Source organism: Salmo trutta, chromosome 2 (genome assembly GCF_901001165.1).
Source record: "Salmo trutta chromosome 2, fSalTru1.1, whole genome shotgun sequence".
NCBI classification, from domain to species: domain Eukaryota; kingdom Metazoa; phylum Chordata; class Actinopteri; order Salmoniformes; family Salmonidae; genus Salmo; species Salmo trutta.
The window spans coordinates 61,722,758-61,749,106 of NC_042958.1; the positions used below are offsets into that span (position 1 = coordinate 61,722,758).

Genomic DNA, 26,349 nt, shown 5'->3' on the forward strand with positions numbered 1-26,349 from the left:
TATATCATGATGCCTAATCACCTTACACCGATACATCAGTGGCGGTCGGTAACATTTAAGAAGAAAAAAATTATGAGCATGGCCTTATTTCTTTTACAGCATATTGGATGACTGTCTTTCATATTCCATTCACCCAGTTCAATCTAACATCTATAGGTTTAGGTTGCTACAATCTAGCCTATGAATGAAAGTTTACAACCTTGGTTCACAGGTCTAGAGAAAAATGTGAGTCATCAAGGTGACAGTGACACAATTACCGCCTTGCACACTCCTGCATGCGTCTAGCTGATGTAGGATGTAATCATTAGTGCAACAGTTCCTAACAAGAGTTTCTATTGGACAAATTAAGGTATGTTTATCCCCATTTTGTTCCGTTTACTTACGTTTAAGAAACGTTTTTCGACAGAATCGGCAGAATGAATACACCCCTGATCACACGCAAACAATGTTCACTTTCATACTTTGCTCGTTGTATAATTCCTTCTCGCATCTACGCACTCTCACGTCACCAAACTGATTAAAACACACTGTTTTGCACTGAAGGTCTACAGTAGCCTCAACAGCACTTTCTGGGGTAGCACCATGGTGTAGCTGGAGGACAGTTATTTCCATCCTCCTCTGGGTACATTGACTTCAACACAAAACCGAGGAGGCTCATGGTTCTCACCCCCTTCCATACACTTACACAGTAATTATTACAACTTCTGGAGGACGTCCAGAGAATGAATCTAGTAGTGAAAGCATAAGCTACAGCTAGCTAGTACTGCAGTGCATAACATGTGGTGACTTGTTGCTTCAAAGAGAGAGAAAGACAATAGTTGAACGGTTTCTAACAACTTAATTTATTTTAAAAAAATTCTCACTTACTTAGCTAGCTAATGAAGCTTGCAAATTTAGCCTACTCAAACACCTGGCTTAAACAGAAAGGAATGCTATTCATGTTAGCTAGCTAGCTAAGGCTATCCAACACTGGAACGCTTCCATGTCAATGTAAGCTTTCGGTTTAACTGCTAACCTGCTTGCTGTACACTATACTGCGTGATTGTAGCGGGTTTACTAGCGCGTTAGTTCTAATAACTATGTTGACTATGACGTTAGCTAATATGTTGACAACGATGCAGGCTGTGTTTAGCGGTTAGCAGTTATGGTATGAAGATTTGGCTTGGAGAGGTTTTTTCCCCTGGTTACAGACAGCTGTTGTGTTGTGCACTGAAGTCCACAAGCAAAGGGAAAAGTTGAGAGGAGGATAGCGAGAAGGAATTATACAAGGAGCAAAGTGATCATGCTGTTTGTATGTGGCTGCTTTGAAAGTGAACTCTGTGTGCAGGTGATAAGGGATGTATTCATTCCGCTGATTCTGTTGAAAAACATTTCTTAAACAGAAGCAAATGGAACAAAACTGGGATAGACAACTATTGTTTTAGTTGTAAAACGGAGACGGTTTGGACTAATGATTACACCCTAGATCAGCTAGATGCAGGCAAGAGTGTGCAAGGCATTATGGAATGTGTCACTGTCTGTCACCTTCATTACTCCAATTTGTCTCTCGACATGTAGAGTACAGTACATTATAAACATGGATTCGTAGGCTAGGTTGTAGCAACCTCATGATGGGTATAGAGAAAAGTAGAGTATCATGTAGTAGCCTAAACCTAACGATGTTACATTGAGCTGGGTGAATGGAATATGAATGGCAGTCATCCAATATGGTGTAATAGAAATAAGGCCATGCACATAAAAAAATATTAAATGGCACCGACCGCCACTGATTGACTTTCCATCTTTTTTTCTCACCACAATTTATTCTCTTTCACTTAATCAGTCTTTCTGTGTCGTTGCTTCTCTCTCTCGCTCTCTCGCTCCCTTGCTCGCTCTTTCTCTCTGTAATGATTTACCTGGCCCTGGGTGATTGGCTTCAAGTCTGCTGTTGGCTGAGGCCTGTGATCTCTCCCCAGGGTCCTGTTCGCTGACGTCAGGCTAGATTAATACATGCAGAGCTCTGCTTTCCTCTACCCAGGTCTACCTAACATTGTGTTCTCACAGACCAGACCTGCTGATCAATAGGCTATACTGCTGGGAGCAAGGCAGTGGGTCCCCTTATTTCACATGCATACTCACACTAAAAATATCCTGGTAACACTGTACTTAGATCATATCATCATGCATTATAATTGCTGTTTACTTTTAGGTAAAGTGTAATATAGTATAATAAAAATGATTGAGCAAACACATATGGGTCTTTCTAGAAACTAGGGTACCAGTGAGGATTTTCTACACTGGACAACTTGTTACAGCTCTTCATAAGTTATTGATAATAAATGGCCAATTGCTTTCATGTCATTACATTAAGATATAAGGGGGATCATAGCTATATTCAATACAATTCACGAGTTGATTTAAAACCTATGTTTAACCCTTTATCATGGTTGGTGTCTTGACCGATTTGTCCAAAATCGTGCGACACAAAACATAACTTTTCTGTCCTTGGCTGTGTAAGTTGTCTTTATATCATATATTAACCATTAGTTCCCTGTAGCTCAGTTGGTAGAGAATGGTGTTTGCAACACCAGAGTTGTGGGTTCGATTCCCACGGGGGGCCAGCACAGAAAAAAAAAATTATGAAATGTATGCATTCACTACTGTAAGTCACTCTGGATAAGAGTGTCTGCTAAAATGACTAAAATGTAAAAAAATATTTCAATTCTATATAGAACTTGAACCCTGTAAGAATTGTTAATCTAGCTGTCCGACAGTTTTTTGGATAGAGATCTCAGAAATGCAGTGTAACTACGTAACATTTTGTGTCTCCTTATGTTATGGGGTTAAAACCGTTTTCATGGGCACACAAATCCAAAGTAATGAATGGGATTGCAAAATCGAATGCTTCTAACCCAGGGGTACCCAAACTGTTTTGGCCCACGACCCCATTTTGATATTTGAAAATTCTAACAGTATTTCTGATTGTCTTCTCAACTCACCATCACATACTTTTAATGTGGGGCTAAGACAGTCAATTGCAAATTACTCTGACCTTAACCTAAACCAAATATCAATCCAGGTTGAATGTGACAGCAGAGATGAGTTGTGCACTGTCGACCATGATCCCTGACTTTGAGAAGCTCCAACGCGACATGCATCAAGCACACCCATCTCATTAGTGGTGGTGAGATAAGATGCATAATGTATCGACAGTGCACACCTCATCTCTGCAGTCATATTTGGTTTTCATTCAGACGGGAGCACTGAATCCAGCTTCACACAGATAAGAGCTGGCAAAGGGTAACATGACTTTTATGATGCTTTCAAGACAGCTGAGAACTCTGAAAAATATGAGGTAAAATCATGATGTCAGTGATCTTCAGGTCAGAAAGTCAGAGCTCTAGAAAGAGGCCCGAGTTCCCGAGTTGGAATTCTGAGTTGGATGACCGTTCAAAAATGATTTTTTCCCAGTCTGAGCTAGTTTTTTTTCAGAGTTCCCTATTGTCTTGAACACACTGAACTCGGAAGTCTGAGATTTCACATTTCAGGGTCAGGCGCATGCAAGGTGACACAATCGCCAGTTGTACGGTGTTTCCTCCGACACGTTGGTGCGGCTGGCTTCCTGGTTAAGCGAGCGGTTTGTCAAGAAGAGGTGCGGCTTGGCAGGGTCGTCTTTCAGAGAATGCATGGCGGGAGTTGCAGCGATGGGGACAAGACTGTAACTACCAATTCGATATCATGAAAAAACTCGGTTTTTCACAATTCCTGACATTTAGTCCTCGTAAAAATTCCCTGTGTTAGGTCAGTTAGGAGGGACCTACGTTTTCGTGGCAAAACATTTCTCACTTGGAGTAAACGGTTTCCGTTACGGAACCTTTTGCTACAGTGCAAAACATTTTGCAACAATGTCTGACTAGTGAATACACCGCAGGGACTTCAAACAGGTATGCACTTGGCCCTATTCAGGACCATACAATTACCAAACTGACGATTGCAACCAATACATTGGTTCCACAATGTAAAAGGCAATTTCCCTATCCTTCAATACATGGGAAAATGTGTTTCAGTCAGACTTAATCATAACATTTCATTATTATTACACAAACGGAACACTTTTAATAAATGTCTCTCAACTCTCATTACTGACTCCCAATCATGGCGCACAGGCCACGTATTTCTATGCGCTCTTATTGGGAGAAAAAGAGAAGAGAAGATGAGAGGGGAATGGGTTAGAATGCAATCAATAGACACAGAGAGTGTATGTGCTCCTCATACTGTAAAGCCCCTCCCCTCCTCTCTTATGAATGGATTTTTTTAAGAGTTCACGCTCCTCAAAGATGAATGCTGGGGCTTCACTTAGTGATTCTGGCAAACCCTCTTTGCTTCTTTCCATTATTGATTAGATGTTTTTAGAGTTTTTATAGAGATCCTCCAGACATGGGGAGTTAGGTAAGACTGGAAATCAGGCAGGTGCACTCGTGTGTGTGTGTGTGTGTGTGTGTGTGTGTATACTGTATGTGTGTGTGAGAGAGAGAGGGTGGGTGGGTGGGAGAGAGGAGGGAAGGGAGGGGAGAGTACATGGCAGCAAATAGATGCTGCACTAGTTCTGGGCGCTCTAAAAACAGAGCGAGCGAGAGAGAAACCTCTGTACCCAACTGAACACAGCACCCGCTCTCTCTCCTCCATTTCTCTCTCTCCCCCTCCATCCTTCTCTCCCTCCATCTCTCTATCTCCTCTGAAGTACTGTAATGAAGATTGGAGCTTCCCTTCAATTACATTTCCATTCACTCACAATGAAAAAATCTTTCAAAACGACCACATTCAATGCACACATAGATATGGATCTATTTAAAGAAGCGGGAAGATGGTTGAATTATTGGTTAGATTCAATTCCACTGTCCTAATATATTGTGAAAGCTGCGTAGCGCATTCACACTAATACCACAACACGGCAAGCACAGCAAAAGCACTAAAGAAACAACACACATCTCCTGTGGCACAAATATAAAAGGAAGAATCATTTTAGACTCTTTCCAAGATGTCTCCTGGTATACTCTGTCTGTTTGCTTTAAAGGAGAGAGTGTTATTTTCAACATTGTGGAAACAGCATGGAGAAGATACAGGAGCCTATAACATAATTCCATAGAAAATGGGGGTGATTTCACCAGAACCGTCACTGTTGGATCCCTCGTTTCACTCTCACACGTTCTCATTTCATCCACATTTGACGGTATCATCTGGATAATCCTAATCCATGCTGATACAGTATGGTGTTAGGGATTAAGGGGTAAGACTCTAAGTAGAGGTCTTTTTAAGATAGAATGTGAGGATATGTGGAGGATCTGTGCCACCGCAGAGCTACATAAGGACTAATCAGCATCATAAGGCATTATAATGACCACTGAGTTACATAAGACCTACTGTAGTTAGTATTATTTGGCATTATAAACTGGGTGGTTCGAGCCCTGAATTCTGATTGGCTGACAGCCATGGTATATCAGACCGTATGACAAAACATTTATTTTTACTGCTTTAATTACGTTGGTAACCAGTTTATAATAGCAATGAGGCTATTGAAGGGGGTTTATGACATATGGCCAATATACCATGGCTAAGGTCTGCATACAGGCACTCCGCATTGCATCGTGGTTAAGAACTGCCCTTAGCCGTGGTATATTGGCCATATACCACACCCTCTCTGGCCTTATTGCTTAATTATAACTACCAACGAGCTACATAGGGCCTGGTCAACATTGTAAAAACATTTTTTTTTACGTTCAGATACTACACTCCTGTAGTTATGAAATTAAACTGGCAGTGAATGCACTGGCCCAATCAAGTGTGCATACCCACTGGGCTTCATTTGCTATTTCTCACCCATTCACATTTCTAAGTATGTATGTGCAGAATGTGCTGATATTCACATGGTCCAAATTCACAGAGGTGCCTTTTGAAGCAGAGATGCTAAGATAACTGTAAGAATTGGGGGAGAGGCATCTTTGCGGCAGGGGGCCATATGTTACCTAAATGGGAATTCTGCGTGATCACACAGAGAGAGAGAGAGAGAGAGAGAGAGAGAGTGTACACGGCAGCAGATAGATGCTGCACTAGTTCTGGGCGCCCTAAAAACAGAGAGAGAGAGACCTCCGTACCCAACTGAAAGCAGCACCCACGTCTCTCTCTCCATTTCTCTCTCTCTCCCCCTCCATTCGTCTCTCTCCCCCTCCATCCCTTTCTCTCTCCATCTCTCTATTTCCACTGCGGAGGCTAACAGCAGGGGTACTCTCTTCTGCTGTGGCGATTGGAAGCCAGTTTCAAACGCTGCTATTTTCTGTGTGTGTGTCTATGCGCGCACACGTGTGTGTTCGCTGCACTGGAGCGCAGGAGCACTGCCAGGAGAGAGAGAGAGAGAGAGAGAGAGGAGTGTTTGGCTACTTCTGCTGTGCATTCTTCTTCTCCGTCTGATAGGATGAGGAAGAGGATGCAGCCGTGAACACTGACTTAACAACTGTATGAGGAGACCTGACAGGTAGACCACAGCCTCTCAGAGGGGTGTGTCCGCACCCATTGAGGGCGTGTCTGACTGGAATCTCTGGACCTTCATCTAGGCTGTCCATTCGTCAGTCTTTAAAGAAAAGCGAACAAAGGCAGCGCTGAGGGGCGGCGACTATGGCGAGTTTTGGGAAACTTACGGACTACTTTAACCGTCGTAAGTCCCGCGAGGAGCTGAGGGGGGGCAGGAGCTCACGGAGGAGCGGCAGCTACTGCTGTACGGTGGCCGAGGCCAGGTAATGACACTCACCAGTGTGTGTGTGCATGAGTATGCATGAGTGACAAGGGCGTTTGTTTACCTTGGTGTGTTTATGTGCGTACCTTCATCTAAGTGTGTGCATGTGAAGGTATGCCATGGGTACCATATATGGGAGTGCCATATGGTTGCAGTTTTTTTGCAATAGAATCCTCCTTTGAGATGAACAGACCAATCTCAGCCAGAACTGTAACTGCATAACGGTATCACACGGGGTATCAGTAACCATGTTTGATTCCAACCTTTTTTATGCAAGTAAAAGTACCTGTTGGACAACAAACAATGACAGGCTTGATGGAAACATAACAATCGTCACTAAACTTTCTAAATATCGAAAGAACAAAAATACGCTAGACAGAGATTTTATGTCGGTGAACTAGCTCATGCGACAAATTGCTGTGGAAACGGTTTCTTGCGATAGTTGGTATAGAATAACCATGATGTCACTGTAAACTTGTAGTCACGCGATGCTATGTTGTGTGGTTCTCCCAGTACGACTTGGAAAAGCATGCAAAGTTCATTAGGCTACAGATGAAATAAATTAGGATGAACTTCACAGGGTGGTGAACGTCCACGGTGATGAGCTTGGTGCTCCTTTCCAATAAATATCAAGGGTCTTAATAATATGCTGGTGACATGATGATTGGTGATTGGCTGCCAATTGACAAGTAAAAATGATTTCACTCTTATCTGGAGTGCTTCTACACCTGCATTGCTTGCTGTTTGGGGTTTTAGGCTGGGTTTCTGTACAGCACTTTGAGATATCAGCTGATGTAAGAAGGGCTTTATAAATGCATTTGATTTGATGTGATCTATAATCTCATTATGTAGCCTACTCTTTGTGCTATATCTGCGAGCTGTTGGCTAGACCGCACATGCGAAGACCAGAGTGGGAACATTTGCTGTTTATCACAGATTTTTTGTGCCAAAACCATCGACAGAGTTAGAAATGGAATGGAAACACATAGAACTTCTATTTTTTATTCAGTAAATAAAAAATTATAAAACAGTGTTTTTTCTGTGCACTATGTTATTAAAGACAGCTTCAATCCTCAAGAAGCCCGTTTGATGGAAACAGACCGCTGCTGATAAAATGTGCCTATTCTTTGTGTGAATATTAGAATATTCGCTTGAAAATCTGTCAACGAATTGATTCACCATAAGTTGCCCTAGAACGAGAGGCAACGGGGGGCACTGTTGGAAGTCAAGGATGTAGAACGCGTTTCCCTATTGCTCCTGAGTTAGTGACCAAATGTATGTATTTAACCTTGCAAAATGTTATATATTTCTGTTTGGTCAGGCGTCTGAAGAGACCTCTAAACAATTCAGATCAAGTCTGAGAAATGTAAGTTTGTAATGTCGTCTGCCCGGCCAAAAACGGAGTCTGCGAAGAGCAGGCCGCAGCAAACCCGCGCCTTCTCCTGATTCACCCCCGCCACCGGATGCTATGGCTAATGTCGGCCCTGCGGGAACACTGACTGTGGAGCTGCTACAATCCGTGATGGGCATCCTCAAAACTGTAAAACCGAAATATTTTCGGTAAAATTGACACTCTCTCTGCCAATCTCAGGTCAGAGATATCAATGGTCAAAGACGAGTTAAAAAAATTCTATCGAGAGTAAACAGAATAAGCTTGACAAACACGGAGCGGCCTTAACGGAGCTGGAACGCAGTGCTACAGACCACAACACTCGGACTAGCGAGCTAGAGGCTAACATTGGCTCATTAACAACTAGGGTGGCATACCTCAACAATAGATGTGAAGATATGGAAAGAAGAATGTGGAGGAACAACAGGTGTCTTCTGGGAATAGCGGAGGGAGTGGAGGGCTCAAGACCGACGGAGTTCATGGCCCAGCTGCTTCAGGAGCTGCTCGGCCTGGAGGAGAAGCCGGTGCTAGACCGGACCCACCGCACCCTGTGTAGCTGACCTCGGGGTGGAGAACCCCCACGACCATTTGTCATCAGGGTGCATTTCTTTCACGTCCACAATGACATACTGAGGAGATCGGGAGAAGCATCTCCTCTCCTCTACAAGGGTAAAAGAGTCTTGATATTTGCGGACTACACCACGGCTGTGGCTAAGAAGCAAGCTGGCTTTGGAGCTGTGAAGTGCCAGCTACGCGCCTGCCCGGGCGTGAAGTTTGGCCTCACCTACCCTGCGGTTTTGAGATTGACTTTACCGGACGGCTCCACGGCTCTAGCAGCCGATTTCATCAACAAGAGTGTGAAAGCAGCCGTTGTACCACATGGTGTGGAACAAATGGTTGGTTAGCTGGTCTTGTTAGCAGGCCGGCTGGCAGACTGGTTAGATAGCGAAGCCAACTTTGCTGGGTTCATTGACACTTGAATGTCGTTCTTTTTTTTCTTTTCATTTCCAACCCATGTTGGTGAGTATACAGTTGACTCCCCACTATAATGTGATACAATGCAGATATGCACATATATATAATTTTTTTCCACTCACATTATTGCTTTTTATTTGTATCATTACTATTTTATTTTGATCTAAGCCACCTTTCATGGTTCAGTCGCAGTTTTAACACTTTTATTGGTCTTAAACTTCTCTTAACCGAGGTTAGTTTTCCTTAGACTCTACTGGGGACCAATCTTTGCATGTTTGGTTTACTCTGGTTAAATGGTTACAAATCTCAGGTAGCACAGAGTAAGAGTAATCATGCTTGCTCTAAACTTTTTTTGTATATAGGGTTTTGCTTGTTTCTCAGTTGAGGAGATGCTTTGGCAAGGGAGGCTGTGAGGGTAGGGGTTTTTCCCTCTTTATTTGTATATAGTTTTTATGTTTTTTTTGCGCTTTGTCGCTTGTCTTTGTTTTTTAAATTTGCGGTATTAGGGTCAACTAAGATATTTAGTTTACATTGTACCTTGTCCTTTACACATCCTCTCTCTCTTAAGACATGACTCAGCCTAGTGTAGCCCATCCAGCTGGAGGGAATGGTTTTAATTTCCTTACTTGGAATTTCAGTGGCATCAATAACCCAGTTAATCGTAGTAAGGTGCTATACCACCTTCATCAATTGAAAGCTCACATCATCTTTCTTCAAGAAACTCATCTGAAGGTATCTCAACACTCAAGTCTTAGGTGCAGATGAGTGGGTCAGATGTTCCATTACTCATTTCAGAGTAAGGCAAGAGGGGTGGCTATTTTACTTCACAGATCGGTACCTTTTACATGTTCTAATGTGATCGCAGATCCCCATGGTAGATACATACAGTGAGGGAAAAAAGTATTTGATCCCCTGCTGATTTTGTATGTTTGCCCACTGACAAAGAAATGATCAGTCTATAATTTTAATGGTAGGTTTATTTGAACAGTGAGAGACAGAATAACAACAAAAAAATCCAGAAAAACGCATGTCAAAATTTTTATAAAATGATTAGCATTTTAATGAGGGAAATAAGTATTTGACCCCTCTGCAAAACATGACTTAGTACTTGGTGGCAAAACCCTTGTTGGCAATCACAGAGGTCAGATGTTTCTTGTAGTTGGCCACCAGGTTTGCACACATCTCAGGAGGGATTTTGTCCCACTCCTCTTTGCAGATCTTCTCCAAGTCATTAAGATTTCGAGGCTGACGTTTAGCAACTCGAACCTTCAGCTCCCTCCACAGATTTTCTATGGGATTAAGGTCTGGAGACTGGCTAGGCCACTCCAGGACCTTAATGTGCTTCTTCTTGAGTCACTCCTTTGTTGCCTTGGCTGTGTGTTTTGGGTCATTGTCATGCTGGAATACCCATCCATGACTCATTTTCAATGCCCTGGCTGAGGGAAAGAGGTTCTCACCAAAGATTTGATAGTGCATGGCCCCATCCATCGTCCCTTTGATACGGTGAAGTTGTCCTGTCCCCTTAACAGAAAAACACCCCCAAAGCATAATGTTTCCACCTCCATGTTTGACGGTGGGGATGGTGTTCTTGGGGTCATAGGCAGCATTCCTCCTCCTCCAAACACGGTGAGTTGAGTTGATGCCAAAGAGCTCCATTTTGGTCTCATCTGACCACAACACTTTCACCCAGTTGTCCTCTGAATCATTCAGATGTTCATTGGCAAACTTCAGACGGACATGTATATGTGCTTTCTAGAGCAGGGGGACCTTGCGGGCGCTGCAGGATTTCAGTCCTTCACGGCGTAGTGTGTTACCAATTGTTTTCTTGGTGACTATGGTCCCAGCTGCCTTGAGATCATTGACAAGATCCTCCCGTGTAGTTCTGGGCTGATTCCTCACCGTTCTCATGATCATTGCAACTCCACGAGGTGAGATCTTGCATGGAGCCCAAGGCCAAGGGAGATTGACAGTTCTTTTGTGTTTCTTCCATTTGCGAATAATTGCACCAACTGTTGTCACCTTCTCGCCAAGCTGCTTGGTGATGGTCTTGTAGCCCATTCCACCCGTGTGTAGGTCTACTATCTTGTCCCTGACATCCTTGGAGAGCTCTTTGGTCTTGGCCATGGTGGAGAGTTTGGAAACTGATTGATTGATTGCTTCTGTGGACAGGTGTCTTTTATACAGGTAACAAACTGAGATTAGGAGCACTCTCTTTAAGAGTGTGCTCCTAATCTCAGCTCGTTACCTGTATAAAAGACACCTGGGAGCCAGAAATCTTTCTGATTGAGAGGGGATCAAATACTTATTTCCTAATTAAAATGCAAATCAATTTATAACATTTTTGACATGCATTTTTGTGGATTTTTTTGTTGTTATTCTGTCTCTCACTGTTCAAATAAACCTACCATTAAAATTATAGACTGATCTTTTCTTTGTCAGTGGGCAAACGTACAAAATCAGCAGGGGATAAAATACTTTTTTCCCTCACTGTAATTGTCAGTGGTAGGTTACTCAATACAAAGGTACTTCTTGTTAATATTTATGCTCCTAATTGGGACAATGGTGATTTTATTTTTTCAAATCGGTTTTCTCTACACTCCCAGATATGTCCTCTCATATGTTGATCTTAGGTGGTGACTTTAACTGTTGGTTAGACCCACATTTGGATCGATCCTCCACTTAACCTACTACCTTGTCAACCTCAGCTAGAGTTGTCCGAACCTTTATGTTCTTTGAGTTCTCAGTTTCAGACCCTTGGAGAATTTTTTAATCCATCTGGAAAAGCATACTCTTTTTTTTGTCATCGGTTCACCACACCTTTACGCACATAGACTACTTCCTTGTAGATGACAGACTTCTCCATTCCATATCTTCATGTTCATATAATCCAATTGTTGTATCTGACCACGCCCCTGTTACTATGGAAGTGGTCTTTCAAACTGTTGACAACCTGCGACTGCCTTGGCGGCTAAATACTCAACTGCTCAGTAATGAACACTTTGTAAATTTTGTTTTGGATCAAAGCAACTTTTTCATAAGTACAAATAGAAACCCAAACATCTCTGCGTCTTCTCTCTGGGAAACTTTGGAAGCTTATATCAGAGGTGAAATTATTTCCTACTCTGCACATGAGAACAAACTGAAAAAGGATAGGCTATCTATGTTAACACGCTGTATTGTCCAATTAGATGACATTTATGCCGTTTCACCATCTCCAGATATTTATAAGGAGCGTTTAACTTTGCAAGCATAATTTGACACATTATTAACAGACCAGGTTTCTGAACTGCATGTCAAGTCTAGGAGCCCTTAATATGAACAAGGAGATAAAGCCAGTAAATGATTAGCTCACAAGTTACGTCAACTATCATCATCACACCAGATTCCTAAAATTCGTACATCGTCTGGGATATCGTTAGACCTTAGGGGGATCAATGATGAGTTGAAGAGATTTTACCAGTCTTTATAGACTTCTGAAAGTAAAGTGGATATATTGGATAATTTCTTCCATTTACTTGCTGTGCCTACTGTCAGCCGGGATTTGGTAAAAAAATTAGAGCAGCCGATCACTGTTGAAGAATTGTCTAATGCTGTCAAATACCTTCAATCAGGGAGAAGCTCAGGGCCTGACGGCTACTCGGCAGAGTTTTATAGAAAGCTTCTCTCTAAAATAGGCCCTATTCTAATTGAAATGTACAATGAAGCGTTTGTAAATGATGCTCTCCCACAGAATCTCACTCAGGCAACCATTTGTCATATTCTTAAAAAAAACAAAGACCCTCTTGACTGTGTATCATATCGTCCAGTTAGCCTGCTAAATGTCAACTATAAAACTCTAGCCAAACTTCTGTCAACGCGTCTGGAAACAGTCCTCCCATCAATTATCTCTCAGGATCTAACAGGATTTATTAAAAATAGACACTCATTCTTCAATCTTCAATGATTATTTAATATTATATATAATCCCTCTGTCACCAATGCCTCCAAAGCCATTATATCCCTGGATGCGGAGAAAGCGTTTGACCGGGTGGAATGGAAATACCTTTTTTACACTCAAAATAAATTTGACTTTGGCACCATATTCATTACTTGGATAAGACTTCTGTACTCATCCCCTCAAGCCTCGGTCAGGACTAATAACACTCAATCAGATTGCTTCCCTTTGCAATGATCGATACGACAGGGCTGCCCTTTAAGTCCCTTACAGTTTGCCATCGCCATATAGCCACTTGCAATAGCACTTTGCTCCAACCCCCTCATCGAAGGTATAGTCAGATATGGACACGAACACAAACTGTCTTTATATGCAAATTGTCTTTTATAATACAAATCCGACGTTTCTGTTCCTGCTGCCCTTGCCACTTTCACATCCTTCGGTCACTTATCAGGGTATACACTGAATCTCAGTAAAAGCGAATTGTTGCTGCTTAATGTGGCCGCAAAAAAAATCACTTTACATAACTTGCCATTTAAAATTGTTCACAGTAGTTTTATTTATCTCGGGGTGCACATGACAATCAGATTTGAAAACATTTTTCAGGCCAACTTTGCTCCTCTTTTAACCCGTACTAAGAACGATTTGGAACGCTGGTCTTTGCTACATCTCTCCTTAGTCGCAATAATTAATTATATTAAAATGAAAACTCTCCCTAATTTCTTACATCTCTATCAGTGCCTACCGATTTTTCTTCCCAATACATTTTTCAAAAAGATCGACGGCCTAAATCTACTTTTTATATGGGACAAAAAGCCCCCTAGGATACGAAAACTGCTTTTGCAGAGGCCCAAACCAGACGGCGGTCTAGCGCTACCGGATTTCAGATTATTTTATTGGGCCGCTAACCTTAGGATCATTCAGTACTGGTTGCAGAGCAGACAGATATTCCCACCCCCAATTTGGCTAGAGATGGAGGCCGCATCATTGTCTTCCCTCGCTCACTCCTCCGTTACAGGCCCTTACTCCTCCTTCACCAAAAATATATGTGTCATTGAAGATCTGGAATCAATTTAGACGAACAGGGAGTACAGGAGAGGCCTAGGCACACACCCCTGAGGGGCCCCCGAGGGTCAGCGTTGGTGAATTTGTTGTTGCCTAACCTCACCAGCCCAACAGGAAGTCCAGGATACAGTTGCAGAGGGAGGTGTTCAGTCCCAGGGTCCTTAATTTACTGATGAGATTGGAGGGCACTATGGTGTTGAATGCTGAGCTGTAGTCAATTAACAGCATTCTCACATAGGTGTTTCTTTTGTCCATGTGTAAAAGGGCAGTGTGGAGTGCAATCGAGGTTGCGTCATCTGTGGATCTGTTGGGGCGGTATGCAAATTGAGTTGGTCCAGAGTTCCTGGGATAATGATATTGATTTGAACCATGGCCAGCCTTCAAAGTATTTCATCGCTACAGATGTGAGTGCTAAGGGGCGATAGTAATTTAGAAAGGTTACCTTGGCCACAGGGACTATGGTAGGTATTACAGACTGCGTCAGGGAGAGGTTGAAAATGTCAGTGAAGACAGTTGCCAGCTGGTCAGTGCATGCTCTGAGTATGCGTCCTGGGAATTTGTCTGGCCTTGTGAATGTTAACCTGTTTAAAGGTGTTACTCACATCAGCTACGGTGAGCGTGATCACACAGTCGTTATGCATGGTTCGGTGTTGCTTGCCTCGAAGTGAGCATTGAAGGTATTTAGCTTGTCTAGTAGGCTTGTGTCACTGGGCAGCTCGTGGCTGGGTTTACCTTTGTAATCCATGATAGTTTGCAAGCCCTACCACATTCGTGGAGCATCACTGGGCAGCTTGTGGCTGGGTTTACCTTTGTAATCTTTGATAGTTTGCATTTGATCTTAGTCGTGTATTGATGCTTTGCCTGTTTGATGGTTCGTTGGAGGGCGTAGTGAGATTTCTTATAAGCGCTCCGCTCCTTGAAATTGTCAGCTCTAGCATTTAGCTCAGTGCGGATGTTGCCTGTAATCCATGGCTTCTGGTGGGAATATGTACGTACAGTTACTGTGGGGACGACATCGTCGATGCACTTATTAATGAAGCCGGTGACTGATGTGGTAAACTCCTCAATGCCATCGGATGAATCCCATAACATATTCTAATCTGTGCTATCGAAACAGTCTTGTAGTTTAGCATCCGCTTTATCGGACCACTTCCCTATTGAGCGCGTCACTGGTACTTCCCGTTTGAGTGTTTGCGTGTAAACAGGAATTAGAAGGATAGAGTTATGGTCAGATTTGCCAAATGGCAGGCAAGGGGGAGATTTGTATGTTTCTCTGTGTGTGAAGTAAAGGTGATCTAGTTGTTTCGCCTCTAGTTGAACAGGTGACATGGTAGAAAGGAGGTAAAATAGATTTCAGCTTTCCTGCATTGAAATCACCGGCCACGAGGAGAGCCGCCTCTGGTTGAGCATTTTCTTGTATGGTCCTATACAGCTCGTTGAGTGCGGTCTTACTGTAAGCGTGTGTCGGTTTGTGGTGGTAAATAGACAGCTACGAAAAATATAGATGAAAACTATTTACCAAGATAGTTATGGTTTACAGCTTATCATAAGTGTCGTGACGTTGCTATCGTTAATGTGATGACATGCTATTTATCGAATATTTAGCGATGTTTATTATTATGTGATTAAATAAATCATTGAACAATTAACTCAGTGACCTGAGGCACCACGGGAAAAGTTTGTTTAATTAATTATTGTTTCCCGAATTAAATCAAAGGATATATCAGAATCTCGATATCATACCAGTCCATAATTTCCTCATATCAATGTCATTCTGAACGTCACATAGTCCTTTAAATCTGCACAAACCCGGGTCTCACTAATCATTCCGTACCACACAAATTGAGTTGATTATTTATTTACTAACAAGCTCAATGATTACATAAGATATATACACACGCACACAGTCTAGACTATTGATTAGAACTTAATACAATGACAACAGGTCCCTAGCGGACCAACACAATATGACATGTGTTACACAAGATGGAGATTTAAAGCGAGAGAGAGAAAGAGCAAGAGAGAAAAGCAACACTTGGATACATTTGTAAACTATGCTTAGTTTTAGCCCTAACACCTTGCCCCGAACTGCCGCTCTTATGGGTAAGAATTGCAATGCATGTATTTACGTGTTGAAGGTCTCCATTGGGTATCTCTTCATGGGCCAAGTTCCGCTTAGTGGGATAGGTTCGGCCGACGCCTTGTTCTTTCGATAGTCGTTTCCTTCGTTATCGGGTGTAAGTCTCTGATTTTCCACAAGATGTCACAATGTCCTTTCTCCTAGTTGTCTGTTTCCTAGCACTCGTTCTGTGAGAGTGGGCTTCTGAGGAGGCTAATCAACCGTGTCAACGCTCCCAACGTGGGTAGGAGGGCCGAGTTGACAACCGGTGACTTGAAAAGAATAACCGGGTGGTCCTGCTTCAATTCACCTTCTTAGATACAGTACTCAACCGTAGCATTGATTGTTAAGAGGTTTCCTTTGTGTTCAACCTCGTGTTGCGTTTGCGGGGTTGGGACTAATCGTGGACCTTGGCTGCAGCGCGTGGTCCTCTAGTCTAGTATGTAAATTCTTAACCCACATGTTTTATACCCTAGGGTAGAAAGGGGTGTTATCGTCTTTATGACACGATCTCTGTGTTCCCTGGGGCGTAGCTAGTTACGAGGCAAGGTATTAGTATTTACTATGATCTCTTATCGTCACCAACACATTCTCTTTCATCATAATATTTTCTACACATAAAGTATGTAAACATCACATATACATTATGAAAACTCTTCAAGTTACAATGTTTTCGTTATAACATTCCTCATTTAACTTTCAATAACATGAAATATACATACATTTTCATATTCCATCCATCCTGATTCCAACCCATTCGGATGATGAATATATATTGTCCCAAAGTCCATTTAGTTGATGTTCTGTAGTTTTGGGCTGTAAACTCTTCATACGGCACACAGACATTTCAGTCTTTCACATTATAGACCAGAAAGAAGTTGGTCTGCTGCTTTATAATTTATGATGGGCGTGAGGTCATATAACCCCCCCACCTCCATATCTCTGTAGATCTGTGATCCACTGTAACCTGATCATCACAGGCCAGTCATGACATAAGGTATTCTAACTCAGGAGAGCAGAACCTTGAGACTTCCTTAATATTAGAGATTGCGCACCTGCTGTTGTTAACAAAGAGACACACACTACCCCTCTTGAGTTTACCCAACGCTGCCATTCTGTCCTGCCGTTGTATAGAAAAAAGAGCCAGATTTATATTTTCCATGTCCTTGTTCAGCCATGACTCGGAGAAACATTGGATATTACAGTTCTTCAGATCACGTTGATAGGATAGTCTCCAACGGCGCTCGTCCAGTTTATTCTCCAACGAATGCACGTTCGCCAATAGAACGGAGGGTAGTTTATACTTTTTATTGCTATTATCAATTAAACCTACAGGAGACAAGTTAAGGCAAAAGTTCATGTTTGTTTTTATGTAAGATTATAAGAACAAATATTATTAATAAGAACAAAATAAATAAGAACACCTACAGTGCATTCGGAAAGTATTCTGCCCCCTTTGACTTTTTCCCCATTTTGTTACATTACAGCCTTACTCTAAAACGAATTAAATAGCTTTTTCCCTCATCAATCTACACACAATACCCCATTATGACAAAGCAAAACCAGGATTTTTGATTTTTTTTCATATTTATTAAAGAACAACAACTGAAATATCACATGTACATAAGTATTCAGACACTTTACTCAGTACTTTGTTGAAGCATCTTTGGAACCGATTACAGCCTCGAGTCTTCGAGCTTGGCACACTTGTATTTGGGGAGTTTCTCCCATTCTTCTCTGCAGATCCTCTCAAGCTCTGTTAGGTTGAATGGAGAGCGTTGCTGCACAGCTATTTTCAAGTCTCTCCAGAGTAGAGGTCGACCGATTAATCGGAATGGCCGATTAATTCGGGCCGATTTCAACTTTTCATAGCAATCGGTAATCGGTATTTTTGGCCACCGATTTGCTGATTTTTTTAATTTGTATTTTTTAAATTATTATTATAATTTTTTTTACACCTTTATTTAACTAGGCAAGTCAGATTAAGAACACATTCTTATTTTCAATGACGGCCTAGGAACGGGGGTTAACTGCCTTGTTCAGGGGGCATTCGGGGATTCGTTTTTGCAACCTTCCGGTTACTAGTCCAACGCTCTAACCACCTGCCTTACATTGCTGCACTCCACAAGGAGCCTGCATGGCAGGCTGACTACCTGTTACGCGAGGGCAGCAAGAAGCCAAGGTAAGTTGCTAGCTAGCATTAAACTTATCCAATAAAAAACTAGCAATCTTAACATAATCACTAGTTAACTACACATGGTTGATGATATTACTAGTTTATCTAACGTGTCCTGCGTTGCATATAATCGCTGCGGTGCCTGTTAATTTCTCATTGATTCGCACCCTACTTCGACAAACGGGTGTTGATTTAACAAGCATATTTGCAAAAAAAGCACTGTCGTTGCACCAAATGTACCTAACCATAAACATCAATGCCTTTCTTTAAAACCAATACACAAGTATATATTTTTAAACCTGCATATTTAGTTAATTTTGCCTGCTAACATGAAATTGTGTCACTTATCTTGCGTTCATTGCACACAGTCAGGGTATATGCAACAGTTTGGACTGCCTGGCTCGTTGCGAGCTAATTTGCCAGAATTTTACGTAACTATGACATAACGTTGAAGGTTGTGCTATGTAACAGGAATATTTAGACTTAGGGATGCCACCCGTTAGATAAAATACGGAACGGTTCCTTATTTCACTGAAAGAAAAAACTTTTGTTTTCGAGATGATAGTTTCCGGATTCGACCATATTAATGACCTAAGGCTCGTATTTCTGTGTGTTATTATGTTATAATTGTCTATGATTTGATATTTGATAGAGCAGTCTGACTGAGCGGTGGTAGGCACCAGCAGGCTCGTAAGCATTCATTCAAACAGCACTTCCGTGCATTTTGCCAGCAGCTCTTCGCTGTGCTTCAAGCTGTTTATGACTTCAAGCCGGGTGGGTATAATTTGTGGAACGTTCCAACAGGAATCTATTCCAAAAACTTTGTAAATAACAAGGTTGCCGAAAAACAACGCATACAAAGTTGTATAGCGGCAGAATAAGATACCGGGTAGGGAGTGGTCTATTTCATTGCGTTTTTCACTCATCACGTTTATTCCGAAAAATGTCTGTCCTCACTCTGGTTGCCTACGGACAAACATTAAGAATAAGCTACATGGTGAGTTGATGCCTATTCGGCAGCTAGTTAGCTAGGTTTGTATGCGCTGCCACTTTGTATGCGTTGTTGGTTGGCAACCTTTTACTTTACGTTTTTTGGAACAGATTCCTGTTGGAACGTTCCACAAATTATACCCACCCCTTCAAGCCTATCAACTCCCAAGATTAGGCTGGTGTAACCGATGTGAAATGGCTAGCTAGTTAGCCGGGTGCGCGCTAATAGCGTTTCAAACGTCACTCGCTCTGAGACTTGGAGTAGTTGTTCCCCTTGCTCTACATGGGTAACGCTGCTTCGAGGGTGGCTGTTGTTGATGTGTTCCTGGTTCGAGCCCAGGTAGGAGCGAGGAGAGGGACGGAAGCTATACTGTTACACTGGCAATACTAAAGTGCCTATAAGAACATCCAATAGTCAAAGGTATATGAAATACAAATCGTATAGAGAGAAATAGTCCTATAATTCCTATAATAACTACAACCTAAAACTTCTTACCTGGGAATATTGAAGACTCATGTTAAAATGAACCACCAGCTTTCATATGTTCCCATGTTCTGAGCAAGGAACTTAAACGTTAGCTTTTTTACATGGCACATATTGCACTTTTACTTTCTTCTCCAACACTTTGTTGCATTATTTAAACCAAATTGAACATGTTTCATTATTTATTTGAGGCTAAATGGATTTTATTGATGTATTATATTAAGTTAAAATAAGTGTTCATTCAGTATTGTTGTAATTGTCATTATTACAAATAAATACATGTTAAAAAAATTGGCCGATTAATCGGCACCGGCTTCTTTTGGCCCGCCAATAATCGGTATCGGTATCGGCATTGAAAAATCATAATCGTTCGACCTCTACTCCAGAGATGTTAGATTGGGTTCAAGTCCAGGCTCTGACTGTGCCACTCAAGGACATTCAGAGACTTGTCCCGAAGCCATTCCTGCGCTGTCTTGGCTGTGTGTTTAGGGTCATTGTCCTGTTGAATGGTGAACTTTCGCCCCAGTCTGACGTCCTGAGCACTCTGGAGCAGGTTTTCATCAAGGATCTCTCTGTACTTTTCTCTGTTCCTCTTTCCCTCAATCCTGACTAGTCTCCCAGTACCTGCCACTGAAAAACATCCCCACAGCATGATGCTGCCGCCACCATGCTTCACCCTAGGGCTGGTGCCAGGTTTCCTCCAGATATGACGCTTTTCATTCAGGCCAAAGAGTTCAATCTTGGTTTCATCAGACCAGACAATCTTGTTTCTAATGGTCTGAGAGTCCTTTAGGTGTATTTGGCAAACTCCAAGTGGGCTGTCATGGTAGAGTGACCTGATTGTTGGAGTGCTGTAGAGATGGTTGTCCTTCTGGAAGGTTCTCCCAGCTCTACAGAGGAACTCTGGAGCTCTGTCAGAGTGACCATCGGATTCTTGGTCACCTCCCTGACCAAGGCCCTTCTCCTTTGATTGCTCAGTTTAGCCAGGCGGCCAGCTCTAGGAAGAGTGTTGGTGGTTCCAAACATTTTCCATTTAAGAATGATGGAGGCCACTGTGTTCTTGGGGACCTTCAATGCTGCAGAAATATTTTGGTACCCTTCCCCAGATCTTTGCCTCAACAAAATCCTGTCTCGGAGCTCTACGGACAATTCATTCGACCTCATGGCTTTGTTTTTGCTCAGACATGCACTGTCAACTGTGGGACCTTATATAGACTGGTGTGTGCCTTTCCAAATCATGTCCATTCAATTAAATTTACCACCGGTGAACTCCAATCAATATATAGAAACATCTCAAGGATGATCAATGGAAACCGGATGCACCTGAGCTCAAAATCGAGTCTCATAGCAAAGGGTCTGAATACTTATGTAAATAAGGTATTTCAGATTTTTCATATACATTTGCAAAAATTTCTACAAACTTGTTTTTGCTTTATCATTATGAGGTATTGTGTGTAGATTGATGAGGATTTAAAAACAAATCTAATTCAGAATAAGGCTGTAATGTAACAAAATGTGGAAAATTCAAGGGGTCTGAATACTTTCCGAAGGCACTGTACATAAATTCTCAGATGAAATACTTCTATTAAATACCCTTCACCTGCAAAATCGTCTGGATGTGTGTGTTCACACTATCCGTAACCATTTATATAATATAACCACAGAAAGGGAATTAGCTTAATAACAGTCACATGGAAATACTATTATGTGTAGTTTTGAGTTTAAACCAGCCTTTATTGTACATTCAATAAAGGCTGGTTTACAAAAAAATCCTAACCAAAAGCCTGTTATGCTCATTAGACTACATATCATCATAGATTGAAGTCTTAACAAGGACGTGTTCATGAGTTTTCAACAGCGTGTGTGTGTGTGTGTGTGTGTGTGTGTGTGTGTGCGTGCGTGTGTGCGTGCGTGCGCACGTTCATGCGTTTGGTTGGCCAGGTTTATTTTAACCACTTTTTTTACACTCATAGATTGAATTAAGATAATGGACACTTCATCACATGATGGGAGGAAACTGTTCAGGGATTCTGTGCTTTTCCGTCTCTCACGACGTCCAATCATGTGTGGAATCAAGCCAGTGTTGTTGTTATCATGGTAAGCACTGGTCTGCCTGCCCTACCGCATCACATTACACACAGCCAGTCACAACACATAACTCATTTTGCAATCCTCTCTTGCTCTCACTCTCCTGATGTGATCACATAGAATTCCCATTTAATGTAACGTAAGGCCCCCTGCCGCAAAGATGCCCCCTCCCCCAATCCCATAATTTTGCCTGTACTCTTAGCATCTCTGCTTCGAAAGTATCTCTGTGGAATTGGATGTAAATTTCAGCATATTCTGTACATACATACTTTACTTGTAAATACAGTGCCTTCGGAAAGTATTCAGACCCCTTGACTTTTTCCACATTTTGTTATGCTACAGCCTTATTCTAAAATGGATTAAATAAATGTTTTTCCACATCCGCCACATATCCTCACATTCTATCTTTGAAAGACCTAGTTAGACCATCCTCTTAATCCCGAACACCATCAATCAATCAATTACATTTATTTATACATACTTTTTTACATCAGCAGTTGTCACAAAGTGCTTATACAGAAACCCAGCCTAAAACCCCAGCGACAGCAACGCAGTGGTAGAAGCACAGTGACTAGGAAAAACAGCCATGAAATGCATGAGGCTAGGAAGAAACCTAGAGAGGAACCAGGCTCCGAGTGGTGGCCAGTCCTTTTCTGGCTGTGCCGGGTGGAGATTATAAGAGTACATGGCCATTAAAGCGATACTTCAGGATTTTGGCAATGATGCCTTTTTTGTACTTCCCCAGAGACAAATTAACTCATGGATACCATTTTTATGTCACTGTGTCTAGTATGAAGGAAGTTAGAGGTAGTTTTGTGAGCCGATGCTAACTAGCATTAGTGCAATGACTGGAAGTCTATGGGTGTCAAACCGCATGCTAGCAGTTACCCATAGACTTTCAGTCATTGCGCTAATGCTAGTTAGCAATTGCGCTAGCGTTTGGAAAATGGCTGTATGGTTTTTGTGGCTAGGCGCTGACCTAACATAATCGCATGGTGTGCTTTCACCGTAAAGCCTTTTTGAAATCAGACACAGCGGCTGGATTAACAAGAAGTGTATCTTATATCAATGTTTATGATGAGTATTTCTGTAATTTGATGTGGCTCTTTGCATTTTCACCGGATGTTTGTTTGAGACAATGCATTTCTGAACATAACACGGCAATTTCAAATGAGGTTTTTGGACATAAAGATTAACTTTATCCAACAAAACAAACATTTATTGTCTAACATGGAGTCCTGGGAGTGCCATCAGATGAAGATCATCAAAGGTTAGTGATTAATTTTAACGCTATTTCTGACTTTTGTGACACCTCTCCTTCTTTGGAAAATGGCTGTATGGTTTTTTGTGGCTAGGCGCTGACCTAATATAATCGCATGGTGTGCTTTCACCGTAAAGCCTTTTTGAAATTGGACACTGTGGTTGGATTAACGAGATGTTTATCTTTAAAATGGTGAATAATACTTATATGTTTGAGGAATTTTAATTATGAGATTTCTGTTTTGAATTTGGCGCCCTGCAATTTCACTGGCTGTAGGCCAGGTGTTCCGCTAGCGGAACCCCCTTCTCAGAAAGGTTAAGGCCAGATTGTTCTTCAAGATGTTCAAAACTTCATAGACCCCCAGCAGGGTCAAATAATAATCACAATGGTTAGGGAAAGGGGATACCTAATCAGTTGCACAACTGAATGCGTTCAATTGAAATGTGTCGTCCTCATTTAATCCAACCCCGCTGAATCAGAAAGGTGCGGGGGGCTGCCTTAATCAATGTCCACATCATCAGCACCCGGGGAGCAGTTGTTGGATGTTAACTGCCTTGCTCAAGGGCAGAACGGGAGATTTTTCCACTTTGCCGGCTCAGGTTTTGAAGCAGCAACCTTTTAGTTAATGGCCCAATGCTTTTAACCACGAGGCTACCTGCCGGTGTAACAGGTCAGCACCTCAGAAGTAAATGTCAGTTGGCTTTTCATAGCCGAGCATTCAAAGGTCGAGAAAGAGAGAGTGTCAAAACAGCAGGTCCGGGACAAGGTAGCACGTCCGGTGAACAGGTGTGGGTTCCATAGCCGCATGCAGAACAGCAGAAACATGATCAGCAGCACGACCAGGTGGACTGAGGACAGAGACAGCTAGGAGTCATCAGGCCAGGTAGTCTTGAGACATGGTCCTACAGCTCAGGTCCTCTGGGAAGAGAGCAAGAGAGAGGAGAATTATAGGGAGCATACCTAGATCACACAGGACCCCAGATAAGACAGGAAAATTACACCACATCACCAAAGGGATATCATTAGACCGCTAACTTACTACCCTGAGACAAGGCTGAGCATAGGCCATGACACTATACTGTATCAGCATGGATTGGGATTATCCACATGATACTGTGAAATTATGGATGAAATGAGAACGTGTGAGAGTGAAACGAGGGATTCAACAGTGCCGTTTATGGTGAAATCACCCCCATTTTCTATGGAATTATGTTATAGGCTCCTGTATCTTCTCTGTACTGTTGGAAATAAAACTCTCTCTTTTCAAGCAAATAGGCAGAGGGCAAAAGCACAACAAAAAAACAACACACAGCTCCTGTGGCACAAATATAAAAGGAAGAATCATTTTAGACTCTTTCCAAGACGTCTCCTGGTATTCCATGCTTGCCGTGTTGATGTGGTATTAGTGTGAATGCGCTACGCAGCTTTCACAATATAATAGGACAGTGGAATTGAATCTAACCAATAATTCAACCATCTTCCCGCTTCTTTAAATAGATCCATATCTATGTGTGCATTGAATGTGGTTGTTTCGAGAAAAAAAAATCCTTGTGAGTGAATGGAAATGTAATTGAAGTGAAGCTCCAATCTTCATTATAGTACAGAATGTACAGAACATACTGTTGGCCTATGTCGGATTGTCAGCACTTGTCAACTCTTGATGAAATTGATTCATCATGCCGCCTTTAAAAATAGCTTTACTCGTGTTGGGGCCAAGAGCATGGCGCTAGCACCAGTCACAGCCAGCCCTTGAACACATGCTAATGTCAAATTAGCATAATGATTCTTGAATCGTTGACAAACAGTTACATAAAGTTCCTTGGCTGTTACATTTGCATAATTCCCATAATGACCAAATCCTTACGCTTAGCCCCTTTACAGTACAGTAAATAAAAAGCTTAACCATCCTATAGTGCCTGCCAGCGAGGCCATGGGTGCGTCCCAAACAGCAGCCTACTGTATTTTCCCTTTGTAGTGCAGTCCATCGGGCTCTGGTCAAAAGTAGTGCACTTTATAGGGAATACGGGAGCCATTTGGGACGCAACTAAACAACGTGGGGAGATGCTTGGTCTGGTCATTATTTGCTGGGAATAGATTACAGTTCTATTAGGGAGCTCTCAAATTGATTTGGAGCATTGGGGCGGACTTGATCTGAGCAAGGCTGCCGTGGAAGAGCCAGTGGATTAGGAGATTCATGTGAGAATGTTGTTTGAAGCCAAGCAGGCAGGAAGACATGCAGATCCCTCCAATCTGCCTCAGCTTTTCTCTCAGCTCAGGGGAGTCCTTGTGTATGTAGTGTTATTCTCTTCACATGTGAAAAGGTGGTGTTAACATGTTGCAGTAGCAATGCCATTCTGTAAAAAGGTTATTGGGCCATCAACTCCATTATTATTGATAACCTCCATGGTGTTGCACTGATTTACATGTATACTTAGCGCTACCACTAGGGGGAGACATTCAGTATTACTGCTGCAAATGCGCGCTTCTCTTCTTCGTACGTTGGTCCGTGACCGTTATAAGAAGCCCAGTGAAAAGAACAGAAAAGCTAGCTCTCCATGTCTCTTTATTTTTTTTATCCCGTTTTCATGTTTGTACGCGTGGTTACGTCTTCAAAATCTAGAAATAACATGTTTAACTAAACTTTGAGTTTTCTGGTCATTTTGATATATAATTCGATTGTTGACTGCATGAAAAGCAAGTGAGATTTTCTCATTAACATGAGTGTAGCAAAGCTAAGTTCAGTGCATTCGGAAAGTATTCAGACCCCTTGACTTTTTCCACATTTTGTTACATTACAACCTTATTCTAAAATTGATTAAATCGTTTTCCCCCCTCATCAATCTACACACAATACCCCATAATGACAAAGCAAAAACTGTTTTTTATACATTTTTGCAAATGTATAAAAAAAACCTGCAAAGATCCTATAAAGCTCTGTCAGGTTGGATGGGAAGTGCCACTGCACAGCTATTTTCAGGTCTCTCCAGAGATGTTAGATCGGGTTCAAGTCCGGGCTCTGGCTGGCCGCTGAAGGACATTCAGAGACTTGTCCCGAAGCCACTCCTGCATTGTCTTGGCTGTGTGCTTAGGGTTGTTGTCCT

The 26,349-nt window shown here is 42.1% G+C and overlaps 1 protein-coding gene across 2 annotated transcripts in view; it reads left to right on the forward strand.

Moving 5' to 3' along the window:
- Positions 1-26,349, forward strand: part of ankfn1b (ankyrin repeat and fibronectin type III domain containing 1b) — a 293,724-nt gene that overhangs the window by 29,921 nt on the left and 237,454 nt on the right. Inside the window, exon 1 of one of the 2 annotated variants that reach the window (XM_029710113.1) lies at positions 6,725-6,767. The exons of the other annotated variant lie outside the window; for it this stretch is intronic. The gene's annotated coding sequence lies outside the window, so the exon portion shown is untranslated. Of the gene's footprint in view, positions 1-6,724; positions 6,768-26,349 lie in introns of those variants that run through there. 2 annotated transcript variants of the gene reach the window in all.